Source organism: Pseudophryne corroboree, unplaced genomic scaffold (genome assembly GCF_028390025.1).
Source record: "Pseudophryne corroboree isolate aPseCor3 unplaced genomic scaffold, aPseCor3.hap2 scaffold_500, whole genome shotgun sequence".
NCBI lineage: Eukaryota > Metazoa > Chordata > Amphibia > Anura > Myobatrachidae > Pseudophryne > Pseudophryne corroboree.
The window spans coordinates 302,237-314,945 of NW_026970106.1; the positions used below are offsets into that span (position 1 = coordinate 302,237).

The 12,709-nt window shown below is 42.5% G+C and overlaps 1 non-coding gene across 1 annotated transcript; it reads right to left on the minus strand.

The window, feature by feature from the left end:
* Positions 1-12,303: 12,303 nt before the first annotated feature.
* On the minus strand, positions 12,304-12,377 carry TRNAN-AUU (transfer RNA asparagine (anticodon AUU)). Its single transcript has one exon. It is a non-coding gene; the product is annotated as a tRNA-Asn (tRNA).
* Between the last annotated feature and the right edge of the window lie 332 nt (positions 12,378-12,709).

Consider the following 12,709-nt stretch of genomic DNA (forward strand, 5'->3'; position numbering starts at 1 on the left):
TGCCCAGCATCCTCAACAGACTAAGAGAAAAGGATTTACCGGTAGGTATTAAAATCCTAGTTTCTCTAAAGTCCTAGAGGATGCTGGGGACTCCGTAAGGACCATGGGGATAGACGGGCTCCACAGAGTTCATGATCTTCACTGAGGTAGCGCACAGCACTGCAGCTGTGCGCCATTGCTCCCATACACCTCACATACTCCGGTCACTGTAAGGGTGCAGGGCGCAGGGGGGGCGCCCTGGGCAGCAATATAAACCTCTTTTTGGCAAAAATATAACATATATACAGCTGGGCACTGTATATATGTATGAGCCCCCACCAATTTTACAGTTTAAGCGGGACAGAAGCCCGCCGCCGAGGGGGCGGGGCTTCTCCCTCAGCACTCACCAGCGCCATTTTTTCTCCTCAGCACCGCTGAGAGGAAGCTCCCCGGACTCTCCCCTGCTTATACCACGGTAGAGAAGAGGGTTGAAAAGAGAGGGGGGGCACATAATTCGGCGCAAATTACATACAGCAGCGCTACTGGACAAACATTAAGTTACTGTGTTATTCCTGGGTTATATAGCGCTGGGGAGTGTGCTGGCATACTCTCTCTCTGTCTCTCCAAAGGGCCTTGTGGGGAAACTGTCTTCAGAAAAAGTATTCCCTGTGTGTGTGGTGTGTCGGTACACGTGTGTCGACATGTCTGAGGAAGAAGGCTATATTAGAGAGGAGCGGGAGCAAATGAATGTGGTGTCTCCGCTGACACCTGATTGGATGGATATGTGGAATGTTTTAAATGCTAGTGTAAACTCATTGTACAAAAGATTAGACAAGGCTGAAGCTTTGGGACAGTCAGGGACTCAACCCTCCTCCAATCAGCTGCTAAAGGCTGATTAGAATAAATGCCGTGCAGCTGCCTTGCTGCACGGCCAGAGAACAGGTGAATATCTTAATTTCCTAAAGCCTAGCAACGGGGAACGCGGTCCACCAGTGGCGTCCCCGTTGCTAGGGTCCGTGCGGCTCAGCGCGCCCGGCGTCTAGCGTTGCTAGGGAGCCGGCGGCTGTACGTGCACGGCATCTCTAGTTGCTAGGCGCCGGGCCGCGCAGACCATCAAGCGGACCCCGGCGCCTAACAGTACCCCCCCCTTGAGGAGGGGTCAAGGAACCCCTAAAGCCAGGTTTCTGAGGAAATTCCCGAAAAAATGCCCTCTTGAGCCTCGGGGCATGAAGATCCTTATCCAGGACCCAAGACCTTTCCTCCGGACCATAGCCTTTCCAGGGAACCAGAAAATACAGCCGATCCCGGGACAATTTGGAATCGAGAACCTTCTCTACCAAGAACTCCTGTTGTCCCTGTACATCCACTGGAGATCTACCCTGAGAGATCTTCCGAGGAAATCTACTGGAAGAAACGTATTGTTTCAACAGGGAACAATGAAACGTATTTCCAATCCTGAGAGATCTTGGTAAACGTAACCGAAAGGCAACTGGGTTGACTCTTTTAATAATAAGAAATGGCCCAATAAATTTGGGTCCCAGTCTAGCTGAGGATTGTCGAAGCCTGATGTTGCGAGTCGACAACCACACCCTATCTCCCACCTTAAAAGTGCAAGGACGTCGGAGCCTGTCAGAAAATTTCTTCTCTCGAAAGGCCGCTTTTCTGAGAGCAAGGTGCACCTTTTTCCAAATGGCTCTGAGATGGGAGGTTAAGGTAAGCGAGGAGACTGAGGAATGATGAAAAAAAGAATTAGCTCTGGGGTGAAAACCAAAAACTGAAAAGAATGGAGACTCTTTAGTGGAGGAATGACAAGAATTATTGTAAGCAAATTCAGCCAACGGAAGAAACTCGGACCAATCATTCTGGAGTTTGGCTGAATACAAGCGCAAATATTGTTTCAATGATTGGTTAACTCGTTCGGTTTGCCCGTTGGATTGTGGGTGGTAACCGGATGTTAACGACAATTTCATCTTCAATGAGGCACAAAAACATTTCCAGAATTGTGCGATGAATTGTGGACCCCGATCAGAAACAATATCAGTAGGCAACCCATGAAGCCTGAATACATGGCGGAGAAACAAAACTGCCAACCCTTGGGCAGAAGGCAATCGGGGAAGAGCAATAAAATGAGCCATTTTACTAAAACGGTCCACTACCACCCATATGACTCGGAATCCGGCTGAAAGGGGAAGGTCAACCACAAAATCCATGGAAATATGAGACCACGGCCTGAGAGGAACATTTAAGGGCATAAGTTGCCCGATGGGCAAGGAACGGGGAACCTTATGCTGTGCACAAACCTGACATGAATAAACAAATTCCTTGACGTCTTTAGAAAGACCAGGCCACCATACTGAGCGAGAGACTAACTCCAATGTCTTAGAGACTCCTGGATGCCCTGAAACTTTGTTATCATGGAATTCCGTTAAAACAGTAACTCTCAAAAACTCAGGGACGTAAAGACGACCAGCAGGAGTAATTCTAGGAGCTTGGTGTTGAAGCTGTTTTAACTGGGTAAATAAATCTTGTGTGAGGCCCGCCCAGATGACCGAAGATGGAAGTATGGGGGTAACAGGATTGTTATTGTGAACCGGAAGAAAGCTATGTGACAGGGCATCAGCCTTAGTATTCTTGGAACCAGGCCTGAAAGTGATTATAAATTTGAAACGCGTAAAAAATAATGCCCAACGTGCCTGCCGGGCATTAAGCCGCTTAGCTGATTCAATCTATTGCAGGTTCTTATGGTCAGTCAATACCGAAATAGTATGTTTTGCTCCCTCCAGCCAATGCCTCCACTCCTCGAAAGCCCATTTTACCGCCAGTAACTCCCGATTACCAACGTCATAGTTGGATTCAGCGGAGGAGAATTTCCTGGACATAAAGGCACAAGGATGTAACTCCAGAGACTCCGGATCCTTTTGAGAAAGGATAGCCCCCACTCCAACCTCCGAGGCATCAACCTCCACCACAAAGGGCAATTCCGGATTAGGATGTCTGAGGACTGGAGCCGAGACAAAGGCTTGTTTCAAGGCCCGGAAGGACAACTCAGCTTCACGCGACCAGTTGGTAGGATCCGCTCCTTTCTTTGTCAGAGCTACAATGGGAGCAACCAGGTCAGAAAAAGAATGAATGAACCTCCTATAATAATTCGCAAACCCTAAAAAACGCTTAATTGCTTTTAAATTGGTGGGTTGCGCCCAACTAAGGATGGCCTGGAGTTTCTTTGGTTCCATGGAAAATCCCTGAGGGGAAATTATGTACCCTAAAAAAGATACTTCCGTGACATGAAACTCACACTTCTCCAGCTTGGCATATAAATGATTCTCACATAACTTTTGAAGAACCAGACGCACCTGGGTAACATGTTGTTCCATTGATTTAGAAAAAATCAGGATGTCTTGTCTAAGTAAACGACCACGAATTTCCCTAGGAAGTCACGGAGCACATCGTTAATGAGGTCTTGAAAAACTGCCGGAGCATTGGACAGGCCGAACGGCATCACCAGGTATTCGTAGTGACCCGACTGAGTACTGAAGGCCGTTTTCCACTCATCTCCAGATTTAATTCGGATGAGGTTGTACGCTCCTCTAAGGTCAATTTTAGAAAAAATCACAGCAGAACGTAACTGATCAAAGAGTACCGAAATCAACGGCAAAGGATAGGTGTTTTTAACTGAGATCTTATTCAGGGCTCTAAAATCAATGCAAGGTCTAAGCGAGCCATCCTTTTTCTCCACAAAGAAGAAGCCTGCACTTAAAGGAGATTTTGATGGTCTAATAAATCCTTTCTCAAGGCTCTCCTTTACATAATCATTCATAGCCGCAGTTTCTGGCCCGGATAATGCATATAATCTTCCCTTTGGCAATGCGGCACCAGGAATTAACTCAATAGCACAATCATAAGGCCGATGGGGAGGCAGAATGTCCGCATTGCCTTTGGAGAAAACATCAGCAAACTCCTGGTATTCCACCGGAATGAGTTCTGGAATGATAGCTGCTACTCTGACTGGAAACGTGATACATTCCTTATCACAAAAAGTACCCCAATGTGAAATCTCCCCCGACCGCCAATCAATGGTGGGATTATGAAAGGCCAGCCAAGGGTGACCCAGAACAACTGGAACTGCTGGGCAATGTGTAAGAAAGAACTCGATTTTCTCGGAATGTAGAGCTCCTACTGTAAGTAGTACAGGGGGTGTACGGAGAGAAATAATCCCATTAGACAGCGGACTCCCATCTAAGCCATGCATGGTGACACACCTACCCAAAGGTAACTGAGGAATGCCTAAGGCCTTAGCCCAAGTTAAATCCATAAAGTTTCCTGCAGCTCCACTGTCAACAAAAGCCGACACCAAAGAACTGAGGCTGCCAAAGGAAACTTTAACTGGGACTAAAAGGGAGTTATTCGAGGAGATAAGCTGCAGACCTAGGTGAACCCCCTCACAATTCACCTGGTCAAAGCGTTTCCCGACTTGTTCGGACAATTACGAGCAAAATGTCCCTTACCCCCACAGTACAGACAAAGACCAGAATTTTGCCTTCTGGCTCTTTCTTCAGGAGACAGCCGGGAGAGACCCATCTGCATGGTCTCCTCTACGTCTTCAGGAATGGAATATACACACGGACTTGACCTTACAGGTGCTCCTTTTTCAGCCCTCCGCTCTCTGAGACGACGATCAATCTTAATAGAAAGCTCCATGAGTTTATCGAGAGTCTCAGGAGCGGGGTACTGAAGGAGACTGTCTTTTATAGACTCTGATAAGCCGAGGCGAAACTGACTGCGCAGGGCTGGGTCATTCCAGCCACAGTCGTTCGACCAACGGCGAAACTCCGTACAATAAACCTCTGCAGGATTTCTACCCTGTCTGAGAGCGCGCAACTGACTTTCAGCGGACGCCTCTCTATCAGGGTCATCATACAAGAGCCCTAAAGACTCAAAAAAAGCGTCAATTGACAACAATGCCGGATCCTCTGCTCTTAAACCAAATGCCCAGGTCTGAGGATCCCCCTGGAGCAAAGAAATAATAAACCCGACCCGCTGAGATTCAGTACCCGAGGAAGTCGGTCTTAAACGAAAATAAAGTTTACAGGATTCTTTAAAATTAAAAAAACTCTTTTCTATCACCAGAAAAACGGTCAGGCAAATGCATCTTTGGTTCATGGACTACCCTTGGGGAAGCTCGCAAAAGATCTTCCTGCGACTTCACCCGAAGAGAAAGATCCTGAACCATCTGAGTAAGTTCTTGAATCTGGCTGACTAAGAGCTGACCAGGATTTGGCCCTAAACCTGTTGGATTCATGAGGCCGATAAACTCTCACAAAACTGAATGAGAAAAAATTAAACCCCGTTTAATTTTAAGTTTTGGTATGGCCGGTAATAATGTTATGATTCCAGCACTCTGGTCAGAGAAGATCTTATGGCAAGGACTGGAGCACTGGAACGGAATGCTGGGGAAGGGAGCAGGACAGGAAAATAGCCCCTTGCGCCCTAACTCTGTTGTCTCACCCGTGTTGTCAGAAATCCCCTGCGAGACTATGGTTTCTTGAGCCCTTGGCAGCCGCGTTTGAAGGGCGGATTATGTCTGCCCAACTTCGATGCCCCCCGGTCTTAATGAGAGACAAAGGGAAACCTGAGACAGGGTGATAACAAGAGGCCCTCTAACTAAACAACCAGGCCAGGGGCTAAGCAAACTCAAAACTATAATATGTGCGGAGAAACCGCCAGGAAAAAGGACAACCAAAATATCCACTTGTCCAATTCTCCTACCCGGCACCGCCAAGTACCAGAGAGGACTTGTGGAAGCGGAACCCTCCGCAAATGCTCCAAACACAAAATATAAAAGGTAAAGCGGCTGAGCCGCAACACACGGCAGAGCCGCAACTCACGAACACCACTGGATATAAAACGGTGATCAGTCAGGACTCCAGGGAACCAAACGACCTCTTGGGATGAGATGACAACTCCCGAATACCGGACTTCTGCGGACTGGAATGACCGGATACAGCAGGACTGGAAACAGACTCTCAGCAAACAAAGGCAGCATGCAGGAAGCTATTACCGGCGTCTGTGAGAAGCCCTGGGAGTGTATTTAACAAGGAGTCCTCCAATCAGCTGCTAAAGGCTGATTAGAATAAATGCCGTGCAGCTGCCTTGCTGCACGGCCAGAGAGCAGGTGAATATCTTAATTTCCTAAAGCCTAGCAACGGGGAACGCGGTCCGCCAGTGGCGTCCCCGTTGCTAGGGTCCGTGCGGCTCAGCGCGCCCGGCGTCTAGCGTTGCTAGGGAGCCGGCGGCTGTACGTGCACGGCGTCTCTAGTTGCTAGGCGCCGGGCCGCGCAGACCATCAAGCGGACCCTGGCGCCTAACAGTATGACTCCCAAAAACAACAACCGCGTCATTGGGACCAACTGCGATTTTGGCAAGTTTAGGAGCCAACCATGTTGTTGAAGAACTGTCAGGGAGAGTGCAATGTTTTGCACCAACTGGTCCCTGGATCTCGCCTTTATCAGGAGATCATCCAAGTACGGGATAATTGTGACTCCTTGCTTGCGAAGGAGAACCATAATTTCCGCCATCACCCTGGTGAAAATCCTCGGAGCCGTGGACAGACCAAACGGCAATGTCTGAAATTGGTAATGACAATCCTGAATTGCAAACCTTAGGTAGCTTGAGGCAGTGGCTAAATGGGAACATGTAAGTAGGCATCCTTTATGTCTACCAAAACCATGAAATCTCCGTCCTCCGGACTGGAGATCACTGCCCTGAGAAATTCCATCTTGAAATTGAATTTCTTTAGGAAGAAATTGAGGGATTTCAGATTTAAGATTGGTCTGACTGAGCCGTCCGGCTTCGGGACCACGAAGAGGCTTGGATAAAAACCTTCTCCCTGCTGAATAAGGCCAATTTGAACAATCGGTGAGGGGGAACGTCTTGAAACCCCAGTTTGTACCCTTGGGACACTATTTGTAAAACCCACGAGTCCAGGTCCGAATGAATCCAGAACTGACTGAAGAGTTTTAGACGTGCCCCCACTGGTGTGGGCTCCTGCAAGAAAGCCCCAGTGTCATGCAGTGGATTTGGCAGAAGCAGAGGACAATCTCTGGTCCTGCGATCTTGAAGAGGCTACAGACCTCTTCCTTTTCCTTCCTCTACCTGCAAAGAAAGGGGAATCTAAACTTCTTGCATATCTATTGGGCCAAAATGACTGCGGTAGATAATGATGCGTCTTCATCCGTTGACAGGGAACATAGGGCAAGAAGGTTGACTTACCATTGAAATGAGGATGCATCTTGCTGCCTTTCCAATGAAGAAAGTTTAATTTAGTAATAGGTGAAAAACCATCCTTACAAAGGTGTTAATCAGAGACTTGGCTTTGTGGACACTTTTCAGAGAACAAATTTGTTAGCATAAAAATAAAGCCAGAAAATGAAGAGCTGTTTAATCACTCAATTGGATTTTTCTGCCAGCATATTTTTTTTCTCTGCAACCCACTGCTAAATTGTGCTTCCTAGCTGTTTTTATAAAATCACTGAATCAAATCTAACTCTGATTACATCAGAGAAGGCCAGGTACCCTACACCATAACAGGGAGTTTGAAATTTTGACTTGTCTACTTAAAGTTCACCAAAATCTGATAACAAGGTCAATTAGGTCCCTGGGTGGGATTGAACCACCAACCTTATGGTTAATAGCCGTACATACTAACTGATTGCGCCACAGAGACACTTTGCGAAAGTCCATACTGACAAAGGCTAATAAGCATTCATCTAAAACGTTTCCTAGAAAAACTTTAAAAAGTCAATAATCTGGAGAGTTTTTGTAAGATGTTTCTTCCATCAACCAACGAAGAAACACATTGGTACTTTCCCATGATGAGTGAGTGCTTCAGGATCTCTTGCACTTACATGTGCAGCAGAGTACTGCAATGGAAGCATGCTGGGCCCATAACCCAGAGGTAGGCAGATTGAAACTATCCTCTGCTATATGCATTTTTTTTTGTTAATTAAAGTAATCCAAAACTGGGATTGATATTTTGTCTCTTTTATTTTTACTTAAAGTACAATAACTTTTACCATTTTAATTTGTTTTAATAGTATATTGACAGTATTGTTTTCTTTCAAAAATCCACTTCATTTTCTTTACCCTATTATTAAAATGGTAATTGACAAAAACAAACTACATTGTCACCAGAAGAGCAATACAAAATGTACAAGTGATATATTAAAATCATCTTTCCAGCTTGAATTTCAATGATGCATTGGGTCAACAATTTTGTGAGAAACATCTTCACCCTTAAATAAAGATTTTCTTAATTCCTTACCTGTGTGCTAATTAGATATCACCTTGTTTTCACATTAAACAGACTTCCACATGAGAAAGCAGCAAGGATGCAGTGGCGTTAATGTTTCCTGGTGTCAACCTGTATTATTTCAGTAGACATTGAAATGAGGATACATCTTGCTGCCTTTCCAATGAAGCAAGTTTAATTTAGTAATAGGTGAAAAACCATCCCTACAAAGGTGTTAATCAGAGACTTGGCTTTGTGGACACTTTTCAGAGAACAAATTTGTTAGCATAAAAATAAAGCCAGAAAATGAAGAGCTGTTTAATCACGCAATTTGATTTTTTTGCCAGCATATTTCTTTTTCTCTGCATCCCACTGCTAAATTGTGCTTCCTAGATGTTTTTATAAAATCACTGAATCAAATCTAACTCTGATTACATCAGAGAAGGCCAGGTACCCTACACCATAACAGGGGGTATGAAATTTGACTTGTCTACTTAAAGATCACCAAAATCTGATAACAAGGTCAAGTACGTCCCTGGGTGGAATTGAACCACCAACCTTTTGATTAATAGCCGTACACACTAACTGATTGCGCCACAGAGACACTTTGCAAAAGTCCATACTGACAAATGCTAATAAGCATTCATCTAAAACGTTTCCTAGAAAAACTTAAAAAAGTCAATAATCTGGAGAGTTTTTGTAAGATGTTTCTTCTATCAACCAATGAAGAAACACATTGGTACTTTCCCATGATGAGTGAGTGCTTCAGGATCTCTTGCACTTACATGTGCAGCAGAGTACAGCAATGGAAGCATGCTGGGCCCATAACCCAGAGGTAGGCAGATTGAAACTATCCTCTGCTATATGCATTTTTTTGTTTGTTAATTAAAGTAATCCAAAACTGGGATTGATATTTTGGCTCTTTTATTTTTACTTAAAGTACAATAACTTTTACCATTTTAATTTGTTTTAATAGTATATTGACAGTATTGTTTTCTTTCAAAAATCCACTTAATTTTCTTTACCCTATTATTAAAATGGTAATTGACAAAACAAACTACATTGTCACCAGAAGAGCAATACAAAATGTACAAGTGATATATTAAAATCATCTTTCCAGCTTGAATTTCAATGATGCATTGGGGCAACGATTTTGTGAGAAACATCTTCACCCTTAAATAAAGATTTTCTTAATTCCTTACCTGTGTGCTAATTAGATATCACCTTGTTTTCACATTAAACAGACTTCCACATGAGAAAGCAGCAAGGATGCAGTGGCGTTAATGTTTCCTGGTGTCAACCTGTATTATTTCAGTAGACATTGAAATGAGGATGCATCTTGCTGCCTTTCCAATGAAGCAAGTTTAATTTAGTAATAGGTGAAAAACCATCCTTACAAAGGTGTTAATCAGAGACTTGGCTTTGTGGACACTTTTCAGAGAACAAATTTGTTAGCATAAAAATAAAGCCAGAAAATAAAGAGCTGTTTAATCACTCAATTGGATTTTTCTGCCAGCATATTTTTTTTCTCTGCAAACCACTGCTAAATTGTGCTTCCTAGCTGTTTTTATAAAATCACTGAATCAAATCTAACTCTGATTACATCAGAGAAGGCCAGGTACCCTACACCATAACAGGGGGTTTGACATTTTGACTTGTCTACTTAAAAATCACCAAAATCTGATAACAAGGTCAATTAGGTCCCTGGGTGGGATTGAACCACCAACCTTTTGGTTAATAGCCGTACATACTAACTGATTGCGCCACAGAGACACTTTGCAAAAGTACATACTGACAAAGGCTAATAAGCATTCATCTAAAACGTTTCCTAGAAAAACTTTAAAAAGTCAATAATCTGGAGAGTTTTTGTAAGATGTTTCTTCCATCAACCAACGAAGAAACACATTGGTACTTTCCCATGATGAGTGAGTGCTTCAGGATCTCTTGCACTTACATGTGCAGCAGAGTACAGCAATGGAAGCATGCTGGGCCCATAACCCAGAGGTAGGCAGATTGAAACTATCTTCTGCTATATGCATTTTTTTTTGTTAATTAAAGTAATCCAAAACTGGGATTGATATTTTGGCTCTTTTATTTTTACTTAAAGTACAACAACTTTTACCATTTTAATTTGTTTTAATAGTATATTGACAGTATTGTTTTCTTTCAAAAATCCACTTCATTTTCTTTACCCTATTATTAAAATGGTAATTGACAAAAACAAACTACATTGTCACCAGAAGAGCAATACAAAATGTACAAGTGATATATTAAAATCATCTTTCCAGCTTGAATTTCAATGATGCATTGGGGCAACGATTTTGTGAGAAACATCTTCACCCTTAAATAAAGATTTTCTTAATTCCTTACCTGTGTGCTAATTAGATATCACCTTGTTTTCATATTAAACAGACTTCCACATGAGAAAGCAGCAAGGATGCAGTGGCGTTAATGTTTCCTGGTGTCAACTTGTATTATTTCAGTAGACATTGAAATGAGGATGCATCTTGCTGCCTTTCCAATGAAGCAAGTTTAATTTAGTAATAGGTGAAAAACCATCCTTACAAAGGTGTTAATCAGAGACTTGGCTTTGTGGACACTTTTCAGAGAACAAATTTGTTAGCATAAAAATAAAGCCAGAAAATGAAGAGCTGTTTAATCACTCAATTGGATTTTTCTGCCAGCATATTTTTTTTCTCTGCAACCCACTGCTAAATTGTGCTTCCTAGCTGTTTTTATAAAATCACTGAATCAAATCTAACTCTGATTACATCAGAGAAGGCCAGGTACCCTACACCGTAACAGGGGGTTTGAAATTTTGACTTGTCTACTTAAAGATCACCAAAATCTGATAACAAGGGAAATTAGGTCCCTGGGTGGGATTGAACCACCAACCTTATGGTTAATAGCCGTACATACTAACTGATTGCGCCACAGAGACATTTTGCAAAAGTCCATACTGACAAAGGCTAATAAGCATTCATCTAAAACGTTTCCTAGAAAAACTTTAAAAAGTCAATAATCTGGAGAGTTTTTGTAAGATGTTTCTTCCATCAACCAACGAAGAAACACATTGGTACTTTCCCATGATGAGTGAGTGCTTCAGGATCTCTTGCACTTACATGTGCAGCAGAGTACTGCAATGGAAGCATGATGGGCCCATAACCCAGAGGTAGGCAGATTGAAACTATCCTCTGCTATATGCATTTTTTTTGTTAATTAAAGTAATCCAAAACTGGGATTGATATTTTGTCTCTTTTATTTTTACTTAAAGTACAATAACTTTTACCATTTTAATTTGTTTTAATAGTATATTGACAGTATTGTTTTCTTTCAAAAATCCACTTCATTTTCTTTACCCTATTATTAAAATGGTAATTGACAAAAACAAACTACATTGTCACCAGAAGAGCAATACAAAATGTACAAGTGATATATTAAAATCATCTTTCCAGCTTGAATTTCAATGATGCATTGGGTCAACAAATTTGTGAGAAACATCTTCACCCTTAAATAAAGATTTTCTTAATTCCTTACCTGTGTGCTAATTAGATATCACCTTGTTTTCACATTAAACAGACTTCCACATGAGAAAGCAGCAAGGAAGCAGTGGCATTAATGTTTCCTGGTGTCAACTTGTATTATTTCAGTAGACATTGAAATGAGGATGCATCTTGCTGCCTTTCCAATGAAGCAAGTTTAATTTAGTAATAGGTGAAAAACCATCCTTACAAAGGTGTTAATCAGAGACTTGGCTTTGTGGACACTTTTCAGAGAACAAATTTGTTAGCATAAAAATAAAGCCAGAAAATGAAGAGCTGTTTAATCACTCGATTGGATTTTTCTGCCAGCATATTTTTTTTCTCTGCAACCCACTGCTAAATTGTGCTTCCTAGCTGTTTTTTTTATAAAATCACTGAATCAAATCTAACTCTGATTACATCAGAGAAGGCCATGTACCCTACACCATAAGAGGGGGTTTGAAATTTTGACTTGTCTACTTAAATATCACCAAAATCTGATCACAAGTTTAATTAGGTCCCTGGGTGGGATTGAACCACCAACCTTTCGGTTAATAGCCGAACACACTAACCGATTGCGCCACAGAGACACTTTGCAAAAAGTGCCTACTGACAAAGGCTAATAAGCATACATCTAGAACGTTTCCTAGAAAAACATTAAAAAATCAATAATCTGGAGAGTTTTTGTAAGATGTTTCTTCCATCAACTAACGAATAAACACATTGGTACTTTCCCATGATGAGTGAGTGCTTCAGGATCTCTTGCACTTACATGTGCAGCAGAGTACTGCAATGGAAGCATGCTGGACCCATAACCCAGAGGTAGGCAGATTGAAACTATCCTTTGCTATATGCATTTTTTTTGTTAATTTAAGTAATCAAAACTGGGATTGATATTTTTGCTCTTTTATTTTTATTTAAA